Source organism: Mesocricetus auratus, unplaced genomic scaffold, assembly GCF_017639785.1.
Source record: "Mesocricetus auratus isolate SY011 unplaced genomic scaffold, BCM_Maur_2.0 Super-Scaffold_100009, whole genome shotgun sequence".
Classification (NCBI taxonomy): domain Eukaryota; kingdom Metazoa; phylum Chordata; class Mammalia; order Rodentia; family Cricetidae; genus Mesocricetus; species Mesocricetus auratus.
Genome location: NW_024429193.1, coordinates 46,818,158 through 46,836,217, shown reverse-complemented (window position 1 = coordinate 46,836,217; position 18,060 = coordinate 46,818,158). Strand labels below are relative to the sequence as shown.

The 18,060-nt window shown below is 39.1% G+C and overlaps 1 protein-coding gene across 8 annotated transcripts in view; it reads right to left on the bottom strand.

The window, feature by feature from the left end:
- The window catches only part of Ntng1 (netrin G1), a 335,913-nt gene that overhangs the window by 191,533 nt on the left and 126,320 nt on the right, over positions 1-18,060 (bottom strand). The window contains exon 2 of one of the 8 annotated variants that reach the window (XM_040752014.1): positions 11,373-11,517. The exons of the other annotated variants lie outside the window; for them this stretch is intronic. The gene's annotated coding sequence lies outside the window, so the exon portion shown is untranslated. The remainder of the gene's footprint in view (positions 1-11,372; positions 11,518-18,060) is intronic. 8 annotated transcript variants of the gene reach the window in all.

The following is an 18,060-nucleotide window of genomic DNA, read 5'->3' as shown; positions in this document are numbered from 1 at the left end:
CTTACGTTGTCTGAGTGTCCAGGAGCAAGAGACTTGATAACCCAGAGATCTAGGGTAGAACCAAACATGAGTGGAGAAAAAAATCCAATAGAAATGACTCCTAATGATATTCTGCCACACTCTTAGATCAGTGCCTTGCCCAGTCATCATACTTCTACAGCAGATGGGAGCAGGTGCAGAGACCCACAGCCAGACATGCAGAGAGCGGGAGTCTAAATTGGAGGTCTTTGGAGCCCTCCCCTAAGAGCTCAGGGAGTCCCATAAAAGAGATGAGAAAAGCTTGTAGGAGTCAGAAGGGATGGAAGATACCAGGAGAGCTTGGCCCACTAAATCAGCTAAGCAAAGCTCACATGGGTTCACAGAGATTGAAGCAGAAAGCACAGGCCTGCATGGGTCTGCACTAGATCTTCTGTTTATATGTTATAGTTGTTAGCTTGGTGTTTTTGTGGTATTCCTAACAGTGGGAGTGGGTGTGTCTCTGACTCTTTTCTTCCTTTAGGGTTGCCTTGTCCAACCTTTATATGAGGGCTTTGCCCTATCTTATTGTGTCTTGTTTGTTGTGTTTGGTTCCTTTCTCTTGGAGACCTGATCTTTTCTGAAGGTAAATGGAAGGGGAAAGTTCCCACGTCTCATCCAAATACTGTTATTTGCATATTGCAAAGAGAATTTCTACAGGTATCTATTACTCAATCAATATTGTAAGATACAATACTGGAGAGATGTACAAGCTTGTTTTTTGAGGCTAAGTTTAATTCATTAAAAGTGGTTTCATTTTTTCCTTGCCACAGTCCTTCCAACACTTTCATAAATCAAAATGTTGAAAGAACCACTATATGCTTTCTTAGCCCTTCCTTAATATATAATGATTTATTTATTGTTTACTATCTGCCGTATGAAAATCGTGTTTTAGAATATATGATAGCACATCAATTAGTAAAGGAGCAGCATTTATTTTTAGTTAACAAATATCAGGAAGTTGAAATAGGAATAATGATCAAGCAATAGTAAATCAAATAGAATCTCAAAAGAATGAAGGTAACATTTGGCCAAAATTATTAAGGTGCCTCAAAGAAAGAACATTTTTTTCTGAGTCTTAGAAGATAAAAATGGAAACAGCAGAAAGCAATAAGACATATCTAACAATCAGAACAAAATCAAAGATAGTAATGAAGATATATGACTGGATAATTGAAAGACAGCTAAAAGTCAATGTCTTAATGATATGACCTAATCACTAGGAGGTAGTTCGTAGATTGTATCTGCTTTTGCTGTAAGAAGTCATTATAGATAATTCAATAGAAGTATGAGAATTTATGAAGAAAATTAAAGAACCAAATTATAACATTTTAAAATTTGAATTGATTGGGAATGAGTAACAAGATATCTGGGTCAGAGATAGTGCAACAGTCTAGCCCAGAAAAGGATAACTCATTGAAAATGGCAAATAACAATCAATTTGACATGTTCATTCCAAGGCATCATTGCATATGTAAAAATAATACTGATTCATTGGGATTACCTAACTAACATGAACCAGGATGATTGGTAGACATTGTCTCAGGACTTAGGCGGAGTGATACTTGCAGGTAAAGCCCAGCAGAGCAGTAACAGCCTCCTAAGAAATCCTAACACCAGACTCTCCACATCAGGAAGAGCAAGTAGTTCCTAAGAGAGAACAAAACTGTGCTTGGTGTGGACAGCTATGGAAATTCTGGCTAAGCTGTTACTCAAATATCCTCTCTAGTAGGAAGTTTATCCCGACAGAGGACGATTGCGTGCTGTCTTTGGAGGGTGAAACAAAGGGGATCGTAGCCTTGCTATGATCTATATGTTTGTGTTCTCCAAAATTATAATGTCCAAACAACTTCCTCTCTGATGTTTTTTGATGTGGGCACTTTGGAAAATGAGGGACAAGGCCTCAGTAACAGGATCTAAACACTTAAAAAGAAGACCTGGAAAGAGTTGTCTTGACTACCCACCTCAGAGAGGTACAGTGAAAGAACATCAAGTAATAACCAAAAAGTGGCCCCTCACCGGATACCCAATATTGACAGGTAGATTTGGGACTTTTCGACCTCCAGAAGTATAAAATATGTTTCCGTTGTTTCAAGATACTCAGTTTTTATTTTGTTTGTTTGTTTGTTTGGGATTTTTGAGGGGTTTTGTTTATAGTAGCCTAAATAGACTAATGCAAACTTTTTCCAGAAACTCATCTATTATGCAAGGAAGTTGTTCTAGTTGTTCTAAATGAGACTGAAGAAGAAATCTATAACATGAACTATGGAATCTGTAGCTGGTTGGAACCAATGTTGAGTTAGCACCAGACACTGAGCGAGGGTTAGGACCTCATCATGAGGCAGAATACTAAGGAATGAAACTGAAGAACCCAGATTATCTAGAAAGGGTGTTGACCAATGGCTGCATAGGCTACAGTGCAGGGCCAGGAGATAGCATTTCAGATGCATTACATAAACACGGTGCTTCTCACTAGATGATGGGTGAAAACATCATTTCCAATCTTGGGAGTGGGAGATATCATGGGAATCAAATGTTGATATGCTTATTTATTACCCATCTTTATAGCAAAAATTCACCAGTTTACAGACTCCAGGAACTTAATTGGAATCAGCTGGCATGAAGTCTGAGATGACGACTCTCAAGAAGGAAGCTAGAATAGACAGGCGAGGGCTGGCAAGGAAAAGGCATTTGAAACAGTTTTGGCTGTTGTTTCCTTGGCAACTGAGATTGTTTTCTATTGAACAAACCAAGAGAGTTTCTGGGATTTCTATTTACCACATTAAAAAAAAACAGAAAAACTAAGAAACAAATATTCAACCATGGGAAATTAGCCAAATTTCTTATATTATTTCAGTAAAAAGACCTACAAGAAAACATCCTGTGTTTTTTAATGGTCATTCCAACTCAATTCCAGAATAACACGTGTTTGATTCAACTAACGTCTTATCTAGTGTTTTCTCTGGCATTTATCAATGCAAGTCATATCTTCCAGTTTTCTCAAAGTGTTCTTTAAAGACTGTACTGATCTGCACACTAGTACCTATCTACAGTATGGTATGTAACTTTTGTCAAAATGTTAATTCACTATTTCTTTTATTGTGAGGGTTCACTAGGAAAAAAATGTCTGCCAACAAAAGAGTATGCTTAGTAACTTAACATGATTTGTGAGTTTCTTATCTTGTAAATGGAGCAGCTCCATTAACAGAATGTACACATCACATTTTAGGCAAAAGAGAGTTTTACACACTCCCAGAATAGGTACAGAAGTCAAAACTGACACGTAGCTGAAGAAAATAGGGGAAAGCAGCTATTTAATTGAAGATTGGCTCATTACCAGCAATCCTATATTAGCAACCTGAACATGGCTCAACTCTCAAATGTTTTTGAAATTTCTCAAAATTCTTGCCTTGAAAATTCTTGAGCAAAGCTATCAAGGCCTATGGAAGATATACAGAATAAATAAATGCATTTTTCTTTTGTTTGAGAAAACTTTAGTCATTCACGCACAAGTATAGAGTATTTAGTGTATATATGTCCAAATATATGCATCTATATGTAAATATATGCATGTGTATTTCATTTTGCTTTTATCTTTACTTAATATAAATTTCAAAGCTACCAAATGGACTCAGAGACATGAAGGCAGGCTGAGAACAGTCACTCATCTCTAAGTTCCACTGGGGAACCTAAACCAATAGTGTTTTATTCATTTACCATTTAGAAAGAAAATTGTCTACCACTATGCCTCATTCCTAACCCAGTAGTTTTATATATGTATATATATGTGTGTGTGTGTATGTATATATACATATATATATATATATATCAGTAGAATGGAACTATAAAAGTGGGATACATAACAACACAGGCGCAGGATTTCAGCACCATTAAGGAAGACAATCAAAGAAGAGTATAGGAGATAAGAGAAAGACAGGAAAGTAATCATTCAAAAGGGTTGAGGAGGTGACAATGTTAGAAGTACAATGGCACCAGCCTCAGGATTGGAGAATTACATGAAAGTAAGATTAAGAAATGGGACTTGAAAATGGGCAAGAAAATAAAGGTTTCATAAAGAACAACTGGACTCTATCATACAGCATGATGGGCAGACTGGCATTGGTACCTAATCACATTTTAAAAATAGTATAACAAATAAAATAAGAAAACTCCTTTTTAATTAAATCAACCATCTAGGGATATCTTAATATTGTGAATGTTAACACTCAAGTGTCAATCCTTTCTTGTGTTGGCATTTATGGTCCCAAGGTTTGCAGTCATTAGTCTTGTTTTTTTTTTTATCAGCCTAAACAAAACACTATCAGTTGGGAATTCCTGTCCAATAATAGAGAGTGCTCCAAATTAGATTTACTAAGAAATATATAGGGTATTATCCTCATCAAATAGTCAAAGGAAGTGATGACAACTTCCCAAATCTTGGTTCTTATGTAAGAATGAACAACCAAAAATCAGGAGACGTAAAAGAAAAATATTAGAGAATTCAAGACAAACACATGAAAACTGACCTTTAAGGAAACAGAAAAAATAAGGAAGCAGAGAACAGGATAAAAATTGTAATTAATGTACCCACAGAGTAAAACAACAACAGCAACAACCCCACACACACACACACACACACACACACACACACACACACACATACACACACATGTACATGAGGCAGTAATACAGAGATCAGACCTAGGACATCCAGATTAAATATAATGAATTTCCGAGGAAAAGAGCATAGAATGTAGAATAAGAAACATTCAGAATATTTAAAAAATTTGTTTACATATAAAGAACGAAACTAGATTCTCAGGGGTTGTGGACTATAAGCTGGTTATCCTTTGCTTTATGCCTAATATCCAGTTATGAGTGAGTAGAGCCCATTCTCTTTGGAGGAATACCTTGCTCAGCCTAGACATGGGGCAGGGTGGGCTTGGTCCTGCCTCAAAGTGATGTGCCAGACTTTGTTGACTCCCCATAGGAACTTTACCCTAACTGAGGAGTGGATTGGATGGAGTGGGGGGGGAGGTGGGGAGAGCAGGAGGAGGAGAGGGAGTGAGAACTGGGATTGGTATGTAATATGAGAAAGATGGTTTTAAAATAAAAAATTTTTAAAAAGCAAAAATGTAGCAACTAAAAAAGAATGAAACTAATCTTTAGTTTGAAAGACCTTATTGTGTGTGTGTGTGTGTGTGTTTTGAGTGTCCAAGCTACTTTTCATCTTTAGAGAGTCAAAGGAAACATTGTAGAAGGCGATGGAAAGACTTTAAGAGCCCAAAGATGACAGAGTTTGCTGTGAGATTGTGTCTCCTAGTGATATGAGGAGCTGCATCCATAAAGCATCATCAACATGTCTGAAAAAACACAAGCTGGCCCAGGGTGACAACAACAGACATACTGAAATAGATGGGGAAAAGAGTATGGTACCTCAACCTCATATAGGCAACCAAGGAATGCTGAGAGTGAGAGAAATAGTCTTCCCCAGGGACTGGCTGTCTAGCACTACAAGCTCAGCCCTGAAAACACACATAGAAGTAACATTAAAAAGATCGAGCAGGTTTTATTTATGCATGTAGCAACAACTAATGAAAAAAGCCACAAGTTTAAGTAGAGCAAGGATAGTTAAGAGGGTTTACAGGGAGAAAATGGTTAGTAAAAAAACACAGAGACAGACACAAGACACAACACATGTCTGTTGAGGAACAGGGATTCAGAAAGCAGACTGTGTATCAGCATCCTAGAAATCATGTTAATGGAACGATGCTTTAAAATACTAAACTAATACTGTTTTCAAACCAGAATTCTATTTCCAGCCAATTATCATCTAGAAGGGAGATGATGACTTTTCATTCCATTTTGCCTTTCAAGGAAGCTGAAGAGGATTTCCAGAAAAATAAAGGAGAAACAGCACAAGAGATTCAGGAAATTATTAAATCAACCCATATGAACAGGAAGGGAGAATGCCAGGGTTATGCTTACCTCTAGTTAGCACATGAAGGGGGAAGAAGACTATTGGTCTTATACTTAGGATGCCTTTGTTGGCATTCCTGATTGGCAAGTGAACTCTGCCTTAAATGGTAAGCAATGATGTTTATAATTTTACTTCAGTTGAATGCAAGAGAGCAGTCAACATAAAGTGAGAAGAATAAGAATGCTCAATAGACTTTATAACTGAGTAGACAAAACTTCAGATTATGGTGAAAACACATTCCATTATCAATAAGAGAAAAAAAACAAGGAAAGAAAGCTGTATTTTAAAAGGTAGAAATTTTATATGAAGTAGATATGGACAAAAAATTACATGACTTAATCAGTTAGAGGTTATATTATGACAACTAATTTTATCTTGGTGATTCTGAGTGATTGAAGAGTCATGACATTGGCATTATAAATAATAAGATGTAATATTAATGTTAAATTATACCATAACACCAAAGTTGACATTGTTAGTGTGAAACAGATGAGGGTGAATTATCACTTCCTGGGGCATATGGAAGCATTAAATATTGTTACTAAAAATGTACAAAATCCTTTTAAGTCACTTATTGTTTGTGGAAGTTCCTTCTTGTAAACAAGCCAAAGTACTGGGATTTGACTCCCTGATTGACAGCTGTAGGTCTCTAGCTGATTGACTACCAACAATCACCACTACAAATACTTCCCAGGACACAATCAGAAAACTATTCAAAGATCCCAGCTAAGTATCCCTCCTCCTAAGGCATACTTTCAATTAGAAATGGTCTAAAGATTTTTTTTCTGAGATTTTTGTTGCCACACCTCACTCAAGTCTAGATAACCCTGCAACCATCTCTGCCTCAGTCAGAGGTAGAACACTGCCCCTGGTGGCATAGCAGAGGGACTGCTGTGACTGGTGCTAACGGGACAACAATGTGGTTGGTGGAAACACAAACCTTCCGTTTTGCATGCGAGAGTCCCCGTGGTTGCTACAAATGTCTCTTCACTGGTTATATAAACAGGCTGCTTCCTCACTTGGCCAGAAAGCTGGGAGACCCTTTCCTATGTTTTTCCACCCTTGTATTGGAACATTAGGCCCAATTAAAGGCTTCTCTGGAGTTGGCTTTTGCTGCCTGTTTCTAGCTGTGCCTCCCAAGCTGAAGGAAGAAGCTGCAGAAACAGCAAAGTGGCGGCGGGGCAAGTAGCAGCAGGCAGTGGTGACAGTATGCCAAGACGAGGACGCTGTGGGCAGGCTGGCTGTTTGGAAGCTGAAGACGAGGTGAAGCTGAACAGATGGCAGGCCACGCTGCGGAAGTATCAGAGTGGCTAACTACATAGACAGCTGGAAAAGAGGTCAAGCTAAAAGAAGGTACAGAAACAATAAAAGAAGAAAATGGCAGTAGCTGCTTCTCACTGGCAGCAACGGTGACAGACTCCGCTGCAACAAGGCAGTTGAACGGTTAAAGAGGTTAGAGCAAGGGCGAGGGGAGATGAGCAGGAGGAGACAGAAGACAAAGACCTGAGGCCTATAAAGCAGAGACAGCAACAAAGAGCCTGGGAAGGAAGAACTAGAGGACTCAGTCCCAGCAGTTTCAGAGAGTAGCCAAACATCCTGGGGGGCAGGCACCCCAGGTCTGAAACCTGTGACACTCTCCACTACCCAGGGCTGAGGATCCTGATTAGTTAGGCCTTCCCAGAGAAAGCTGCAATACCAACTGCTGTCAAGGGCTAAGGAATCCTGTCACGCCGGGTCCTCATCAATGCTGTAACATGTAGAATTAAGGATTTCACTGCCAGAGGCCTGAAAGAGAACTGTAACACTAAAGGGATCTACCAGCAGCTGACCCTGCAAACTTGCTGCTGTCAATCACCAGAGGTTATAAAAAGCTGCCAAAAACAGCAGCAGGAGGGCTTTTCCATACCTAACCCATGATTGCTATCTGTGTAGAGCAAAGGGTAATGCATCGATGCCTGAATTGTAGTTAAAGCAGATACTGTAAATACAGCTGGTCTTCTCAACATAAGAGTAGCTGAGAAGCTGGTCAGTGGAATGAAGAAGGGGAAAAGAAAATGTATGGGCAGAAAATTTTTTTCTGTACAGAGATCACATTCACTGAAGTTTGCACAGCACAAAAAGGGGGAGAATTTCTTTTGATGCTACAGAAACCATTAGTAGAGCATTTACTATCAGTAGTGATCATATAGTGGGGGAAAGCGAATTAGTCAAAATAATAGCATGTTCTTATTTTTTACTCATATTTCATAGTGGAAAGCCAGCCGATATTATGTAAAATTTCTAATGAAGAAAGCAAGGTAAACGCACATTAGAATGGAAATGCCATAAAAAACAAAGCCCTGAAATGATTAAGAGTTTGGCTTTGGGCAGCGAGAATGAATAAATAAAAAGTCCCCCAACCTTGTGTTTTCTTTTCTTAAGCACTTATTCGGATTTTTACAGAGGTAATAAAACAAGCAGAGAGGCGAGGCTCTTGCTGTGAATCACTGCCTGCATGTGAATGAAGTGGAGGGAAAAAGTAATCAATTTTCCCCAAAATATTTCCTCTTCTACTCTGGGAAAAGTAACAAGAGAACATGGACTGAGCACAGTGTACTCAAGACTCCTGTAAGGGACCTGGGGAATGGGGGTGGGGGCGTTGGAGACAGCACTATCTCATCCTGTTTCTGTAACTACTAAGAGAAAATTGGAAAATAGTTTATTAAGACACAGGGTAGCCTTTGCCAGCTCAACAGATCCTCAAGGAAATAATGGATTCACAGAGGAGGGGGAAAGAAATGGAAAGGTTTTGTCAACAAGGGGAAACTGACAAGAAAATATCTGAAGGGGCAAACTGTGGTTAATTGTAGGGAATGGCGGGCTTCGTGAGCAGAGAAACCACGCTACATAGCTTTTTGCCCAGCTACCTTCTCGAAGTTATACTATGTATTATCTTGAATCATTTCTTTCTGGCTTGAAAGTCACTATATGAAATAACTGTTGGGTTTTATTCATTTATTAGACTTAAGGTTGCTTCTAAGAGAGACTGGTTTATTTATAAGGATGCAAATTCAAAAAGCCTTCTGGAATTTAGAGAAGGCTTGTCATTTAAACCCCCTATAAATTAGATATGCTCTGCCCCACGCAACAAACTTCTACATGTCCTTTATCACAAGACATGCAGCATCTACAGTTTGTTAGATGTGCTCCTTTGAAGAAGTCATTTGAATTTCACCTCTAAGATCCAAAAATACATGACCTCAGCCAAGTTCTACTCACAAGGAAGTTAATGCTAAAACAGATGCCCTTGACTTTTCTCTGACAGTTATCATGCTGCAGTATTTTAATTTTATTCAATGTTGTATTTCTTTTCTAAACTGTCAGAATTGACTAATAGCCAAAGCTTACCTAGAACTCCAGGTACCCTCAAGTGGATTTAGTACCCCCATCCACACCACTTAAAGTTGTCTCATATATTTGCAAAATGTTTTGCTGGTCCTTTGTAGATGTTAAAAAAGGGCCACGCCTGTCTTGAGATGTTCAAGTTATTGTGGCCCTGTGACAATGTGGACTCTCAGATCTCTTGCTACAGAGATTGTCACAAGCCAGGTACTTCAGGTACCAGAGGGGTGGTCGGGAAGCTTCCAGATGAAGTCTCTAAACTGACAGGATGCTAAGCAGTTGAGTCTTCACCATCCTACCATGCCCACTTAGAGCCAAGTGTTGATACCTTAGCTGGCACTTGTGAGCCCTCAACAGTCTGATGGCCATAGAATACAACTTGTTTCCAATGCTTTCCTGCCCACAGCTCAGAATGAAGGCCATACAGCAAGCACAATGTTCTTGGTTCTTCTTAGAGTTCCTAACACATCTCTCTCTGCATCTCGACATCCTGTGCCCACTCTGTGCTCCCGCTAACATTCATTAGCAGAACAGACAGCCCAGGCAGGTAATCTGACCACTCTACCTTGGAGTACTCATCTACAAAATGAAAGGATGATCAACCCTCATGTGCGTGTTTTATGACATACATAACAAAGCTGTGAACACAGCTCAGGCTTAAGCGCTTATCAAGTATTTATCACCATTTCCCTGCTCTTATTCAAACTCAAGTTCTATCCACCCTGCTACTTCTCCCAAATAGCACCCTTGGAGAAGTCTTTCAGGTTCCCACTTTAAATTTTCCCTAGGTCCTTAGCACAGAACCACTAGCCATTCTCCCAGCTGTTGTCCCAGAATGGCTCCTGAAGAAAGCTCACCTGTGGACTTGGAAAAACCCGATCCCCAAATTCTAACCCCCTTGTTCAATAAATTATGATTAAATAATAACTATCTTTGTGGGTTCCTCTACAACCCCACTTAGCAAGGGCTTATAAAATGTTTGATGTTGCTAACTTTTAAGCTTCTAGAGCACAGACAGAGCTTTAATCAAATTCTCATATTCATAGCACGCAATCCAGTTACCAGACCTTAATGACAAATCACTGCAGAAATTTGTAAAAGAAGAAAATGCCAAGAAATAAAGTATTACCGCAAAGTAAATCTTCAAAGCTCGGGAGCCTTACACTGCCTCCTTACACTGCCTGCGATCATTTTGCTGGACACCCACCCATGGAGAAGTAAGTTGATACTATAATCTACAAGACTAGAACTGACATACAGTTACTGAGAAGGTCACAAACAGGGGCAATGACAGATGTAGCACAGCCTAGTTATAAACAAGTGTGGAATTCATAGTGCTGGATCTAGAGGTAGGAGGACATTTTCCATTCATTCTTCAAATACATATTCCATACCTTCTTGACATAAAACAGTGAGTTAAGGTGTTTTGTGCAATCTCTGGAAGAAAGCTATATAGGGACCAGAAAGACAACACTTCTGCATGAAGCAGCAACAACAAATAGTTGTTGCTTTACATTTTTATGCTTTCTGAGGGATCTTATCCAACAGTTCTCAAGGACTGAAGTGTTTGTGTGTTGTATGTGTGTGTGTACACTCATGTATGTATGGAGGAACGTGTACGCATGTGTGTTTGGAGGTAGTGTTCTTAAGTAGACATCATCCTAGCTTTTGATATAGGATCACTCACTAGCCAGGAGCTCCCTGTGTAGGCTGAGCTGGGCAGCCAGTGGTCACCAAGATCCATCTGTCTCTCCCTCACCAGGGCTATTACAAGCACATGCCACCACATTGTGATTTTTATGTGGGTTCTGGAGACTGGAATATGTTCTCATGCTTGTGTGTCAAGCAAGCACTTTACAGATTCAACTATCTCCTTATTCTGAGAGGCTGAAATTTTGACGATTCATAAAGGTTACTTATTTAAAAAAACACTTTGATTCATAAGCCAACAAATTCATCCACCAGAACTTAAACAACCTGATTCTTTATCACTTACAGTTCTGTTCACTCTCTGCCACACAGCTCAGCTGTTTTCTTCCCCTGCTTCTCTCCCGCTGTGCCACACCTTGCTATGGCTGTCAGAAATTCTTTACCTTGACACGGGCTTCTGAGTTACCTGTAGCATGTAGCAAGGCTTCACACTGTTCAGTAAATAAGTGCATACCATTAGCAAACCCAATAGCCCTCACAAAGGAGGAAAATACATTCACATTTTATTTTCTTCACCAATAAATAGGAAAGCCATTGATCTGTGCAGAAATGATTATTCATGTAAAAGAGAAGTATTTGAGAACAATGCTAGGAAGAATATACCAAGTAATTGTTGAGTATTTATGATGCTTCAGATTAGTTTGTGGGATGGACAACATTAATAGGGCTTCTAAGTGCTTCTGGCTTTATTGCTTTAAACTACCTAAGCTTTTGTACTTGACTGTTACACCATGATAAAAGCCTGCTTTCTTAACACATCAGCCCTGGAAACCAAATTTATAAACTACACATGATTTTAAAGCCCCCACCAGATGACTTACTGAACACTATCAGACCTCAGAACTGTCCCTCAATTACTTTCCCTCAGATTCATATTACATTATAGTTACTCAGCTGTGTATACATGTGTATACGAGCCTGGGTTCATTCATTGAAGGTTGGTAGCTGTATCTGAGGGTTTTCAACAATTCTCTCCAGCTAGGCTGAAGCACATAAATAATAACCTTCCCAAGGGAGAGTCCCAAGGGAACTCTTTCATGATCCATCTCTACATACCTGAGGGAACGCACTGGAACAAAATGCCCTGGAGGTATAATTTGAGTATCGTTTTCTTAGTGGATTTTTTTCCTAAAATGCTCATTTGTTAACTGCGAAAGATTCTGAGGCTTGAATCAGCCCAGTAGAGAGCTGAAAAGTCATTGCTTACATGCAAAGAATCCCTAATTTATAAGATAAACTCAGAGGAGAAATGCTGCTTATTATTCTGTGTTCTTAAACACTTTGACACAAAGAGAAAGAAATACTAGCTAAAAGGACTGAGTGAGCCCCCTGTAATTCATTCAACAATGTTATTATAGTTATATTGTTAATGACGTTATTCAAAACTACTCAGTACTGTTGTAACTGAGTCATTTGGAAAGCAGGACACTGATTTGAGACAGTGCTCAGTAAGTATTTGTTACATAGTCCTGAGAAAGCCCAAAAATACTTTGGCAAAGCTGACTTCCATTTGACTTTTAAATGTTCCTTACATTGCTGTTTGGATAGAAGAAAAATTTAACTGGAAGAGACTCTTTTATCTTAAAATTCTAAATCATTGTTTTTTAGAAGAGGTACTAAACTTGACAGAACAAGGTCTTGCCTCCTCATAATTCCCTCTTTTCATTAATGTCAGTGTTTTCAATGTACTTAAAAGACAGTGCATGCCCTAGATTCTACAGTCACTAATATATATTCATGAGATAAACACGATTGGGACTGTTATGTGCAGTGCTCTATGCCTTGTCTTATTCTTGTCATAGATTAGCATGGGTTTGGGTCTAAAGATGAGGATATATCTATCTAACAAAACCTGAACACCAGCAACCCTTCTCTGTGTGGTAACTTACATACAAGACTGTCTCTATCCTCTCCTTTTATTTAAGTAGCAATGACAGAAAAAGAAAAACAACTTCTGAAACAGTGCATCACTTTGGCGTTCAGTTGTTTAGACTGCTTATCCATATGCTCGTTGGATTTATTTGAAGTGTTCCATGTCTGCCACTTAGCAACATGCTTTTGTTGGTTAATGTACAACCTCTGAATATAGAATGTTAATTATTCATTAGCTGGATCTGGAACCAAGTGAGAAATAAAAACATAGAAGTCATAAACAAACAAACAAATAAGTGCTTGAAGAATATATATTTGCTGAGGCTGCATTTATTGACCCACATTAAGATGTATTTGGAACTGGTTATATTACCTGGAATCTAAAAATCATAGTCTCTAATAGAATTTTAGATTGACTTTTCATACTAGGAAGCTCAAAATTTCAACAGATTTTTTGACATAGCTGTTGAAATTAAATTTACTTAGCCTTGCAGTTTGTGTCTAAATATTTTTGCCTACTTTTTGGGACAAGTGACCTGTTTTTCCCATATCTGTGTTGGGCACATTTGTATTTGCTGCTGAAAGTTTACCAATTCCTTTATTGCTGATGTATGTAATCTAATTTCCTTAAGATCAGGAATATTGCATAAAGAGACATTATTGTGGACAAATGGTGTTTGAGAAATATAAATGTTGTTTCCTAAAATCCATATAATGTTAAGGCCTGGGAGTTAACTCAGTGGTAGAACTCTTGCCTGCCATGCTCAAGACTCTATATTCAATCCCAGTACTGTAAACTTAATAATAGTATGTGTTAAACACTGCACCATGATAACTTGTGTTCTTCTTTCTGTAATGTACTATCACTAACAAAAATCAAATTTTAGTACAAAGAAATATGCCAGGCTTCCACTAGGAGAAAGTAGAAAGCATTTGAGTTTTGGGAAGTAATTCACACACACAGCATCATAGTACATAGAATCACATTTACAAAGTGAATAGGATGCTTATGTCCTACAGATGAATCCAGCCCCCCAATTAAGGGCCAACAAAGAATAGCTCTAATTGCAGTATAATAGAACCATTAATAACAACAGAAATGCTAGTAAGTGCATAGTGAATGGTAAATGTGATTGCTTGTTTCAACCACCATAAAACATTATTATTCCTATTTCCCAAAGCTTAAATTCTGAAATCACAGTAATTAATGAATAAATAAGCCTGGGGATACAGCTTTATGGTAAGGCCCTGGGTTCAATCATCAGCCAATGAGAGAGAGGGGAGGAGAGGAGAGGGGAGTGGAGAGGAGGAAAGAAGAGGAGAGGAGAGGAAGCACCCTAGATCAACCATGACTAAAATGAATTTTCAATGCTTTTTATTTTTTCAGAAATTGCAACACAATTTTGACAATACTATCAGAATCTCAACCCAAGTGATAACTCAGAAAATGCCCAGAAGACACTAGGATGACATGGGGTTCCCAATGCTGAACACATTGCTTTCTGTTTTTAAAACGTCAGTCAGTGCTTTGCATCTGTCTTTCTGCTTAAGGTGACTTGGATTCACTTTTCATAAATTTGGAACAGTCTGCTGTGCAGAAGCCCAGTTTGAAATGAAATGGCAGTTGATGGTATTTCTCACACTGGCATACTTTGTGTAATATTCAGTGGCTTTTCAATGGCATTTGGAGCATCAATAGAAATGCCTGAGCCAGCTATATGAAAAGCAAAACAACTGCTAAGGCCACCATTGTGAGACCATCAGGATGCAGCCATGTCAGAGCTGCAAAGGCCATGTGTTTGATTAAGTGTGTGATTCCTAAAGGCAAGGCTTGAATGTGAAAGAAAGGCCAAGAAGTAAGTCTGAAAAAATGTATTCTAAAAACAAACATAAGTAAAATACACATCGGGCACAAGCATATCTTCCTCTAAGTTACTACACTTGAGCTGCCGTGCTGTGAGTGACGACCCTGTCTAAGCTGTCCATGGCCAACTAGGGGGCTCACTCATTCATTCGTTAACACAGCACACATTTTCTTAAGCATGTTCCATGTAAAGATAAGTGCTGGCAGAGAGGCCTGTGGTGCCTGTGCTAGTCTAGAGCCACCTGTCCTGTCGTGCAGGTAATTGTGTCCAATAAACAAACAAATGGACATTTACTGTATCAAAGAGCAGTAAATGCTACAATGGGGGAAAATATAGCAAAGCAAGTAGAAATGGAAATGCCACGGGTGAGATGTAGGTACTCTAAAAGTTTGCTAAAGCAAAGTTTCATGGAAATGGTGGGAAACAGCAGAGAATCGAGGAAAGTCTATAGGAAACAAGAGAAGAAATGAAACTTGTTCTTTTTGAACACACTCAAATGGGAGATTACAGTATCTTGGGTGCCTGGATTTTTGTTTGCTTGTTTTCCATTATTTTTTAAATTTTAGATATCAACCCCAGTTTCCCCTCCCTCCTCTCCTCCTACTCCGGTCCCTTCCTTCACTTCCCTCCTGTACCCCTCCCCGCCATCCCCTCTTCTTCAGTCTCCACTCTGATGGAGTAAGGCCTCCCATGGGAATCTACAAAGCATGGGAAGGCCTGGGTTTTTATAATATGTTGGATGAGATAAATAGGAGATGACAAGCCACTATTTTGAATATAATAAAGATCAGGGTGAGGGCCGTAGTTCAACAACAGAACATTTGCCTAGCCTACACACACACACACACACACACACACACACACACACACACACATGCATGCACGCACGCACGCACGCACACACACACACACACACACACACACACACACACACACACGCACACACAGACTCCAAAATAAGATTGACATGAGAATGTCAGTGAATGCAATGACAGGGTAGGAGATGAGAATTCTTTCACTTTTAGTTAACTTAGTCTTGAGATGATTTATACATACTGAGCAATACGAAGTAGGCAGTGACTCTAGCATTCAGTAGTAAGAAGCCAGACAGAATTAGCAACAAATAGTTCAGTTAAAGCCAGGAGACTGGATTGCTAGACATATATAGAGAAAACAATACAGTGTTGTCAGTAAAAGACAGCAGAAAATGAGTCACTGGAAAGAAGGCAGGAGGCAACAAAAGCATATGTGAAGAGAATTCCAGCAATGAAAAATAATACAACATTGTGCAGTGTGTCTATCAACAAAAAGATGAAGTCTTAATTTTCACCGTTGCATTTGGGTTTGGCAAGAATTGTTTTCTTAAAGATTGGGAAGAAAGTCAAAATAAAATTTGTGAGAAAGAGGTTTGAAACAAAAGTAGCAGAGAAAGTAGGCATAGTCAATTCCCTCCAGGATTTTATTATGGCTACTGAGAAACAGAGTGCTGGGGAGATGTGAAGGGAAGGGAAGTTTGGGATTTTTACTTCCTTTTGAGGGCTTATATATTTTGCCTCTTGCATAAATGATATATTTAAGGAGAGAAGTGATGATATGAGAAAAGAAGGAAGATGTCTGCAATAACAAAACTCACTTTGATGAGGGATGACATTCAATACAAGAAAAAAAAAACAGGGCGGAGGTTGGTTTTAGAAAGAGGACAGAAGTACCAAGTGTGCAGGCTGGATGCAGGAAGACTCCAGGTGATGCAGGAATTGATGAAAACTGGGGGTCTCTCTGGACAGAGAGAAATGGGTAATGTAAGATTAAGACAGATGATGCAAGGCCAGGAAAAGAGGCTGAGGCTTAACACACATGTGCTTGGCATGGACTCCGAGAGCGAAGGAAAGCCAGTCAGTGGGACAGTGCTCTATGCTAAGTGTACAATGTGTTCAAACACCTCAGGGCAAGACAGTAAATGTCTCTAGGGAAAGAGAATTGCTGGAGGGATTGTGGCTGGAGAGAAGCGCTGGGAATGGAGAAGTGTAGTGGGAATTGAACAATTTATGTAGGTTTGAAAGACATTTGGAAGTCACAGTTGGAAGACTTGAGCAGTAAAATGAAAGTGAAGAGTAAATAGGAGACTAATGAACAACCTAGAGTTGATATCAGCTTCTGGTGTGAATGGATTTATGTGTTTGCATGGAGTCTTTATTCATTATTGATAATTTGACTTCTTAGACTCTTCTTTTTCATGTGTATACATGTATGGTGTGTATGTGTGTGTGAGGGGCTGCTTATGAATGTTCCCATGTGTAAGCATGTGCAATGAGAAGGCCCATAGTTGATGCCATGAGTTTTCTTCAAAGCCTCACTAACCTTAGTCTCAGTGAAGGCCTGGCTCTCCAATATGGGTGGGCTGGCAGCCATTTGCTCAGGGTATTCTATTTTCTCCTTTTCAAGCTGTAATTACTAGGCACTTGTCACACCCCAGGTCTTTATATGGCGTCTGGAGACTTGAATTCCTGTTCTCTTGCTTGTGGGCAAGTGCTTTAACTGTGCAGCCATCTCTACAGTGGACAAACACAATGTGAGCAGGCACATGTGATCCATTCCCTCTCCCTGAGTCACTCCCTGTTACTGACACAGCCCACACGTATCTCTTTCTTCCTATAGTAATGATTAAATTTGTTGAAAGTCTTGTGACAACCAGGTGATGTATCCATGATGTTTAAAATGTGTCATCTTACTAAAATCCAAAACAGTATTCAAAATAGGTAGGGTCTCACCTCTTTTTTAAAGGAGAAAATGGAGGCTCAGTGTAGACATTTTACATGTCTATGCTTACTTGTTAATACAACCGAGGGAGAGTTTCTGAGCTTTTCTCTACTGCAATCATGTTCTGTGATCTAGTGACACTGTAATTTCTAATGGTAGAATCAATAGCCTTTTAACTCGTTAATCTTTTGATGTTTTAAACACAAGAAGAAAGACGATTAATGTTTAACATAAAGTGAAAGAAAGCTGTAAATTAGACCCATAATTTGAAACAAGGTAAAACAATGGTTTTCACTAGACTTACTCAGGGAGAGGAGGAGGGAGACCAAAAAGTCCTCCCATGGGCTAAAATGCCAACATAGTAAGTAAAAGTAGTGAAACAGCCCTTGACAGATGGCAGGCAACCCACACACCATCTCCATTTGATTTTTCTTTGTGATTTTTCTCATCATCTTATGAATAAGAAACCATGTCAGAAGG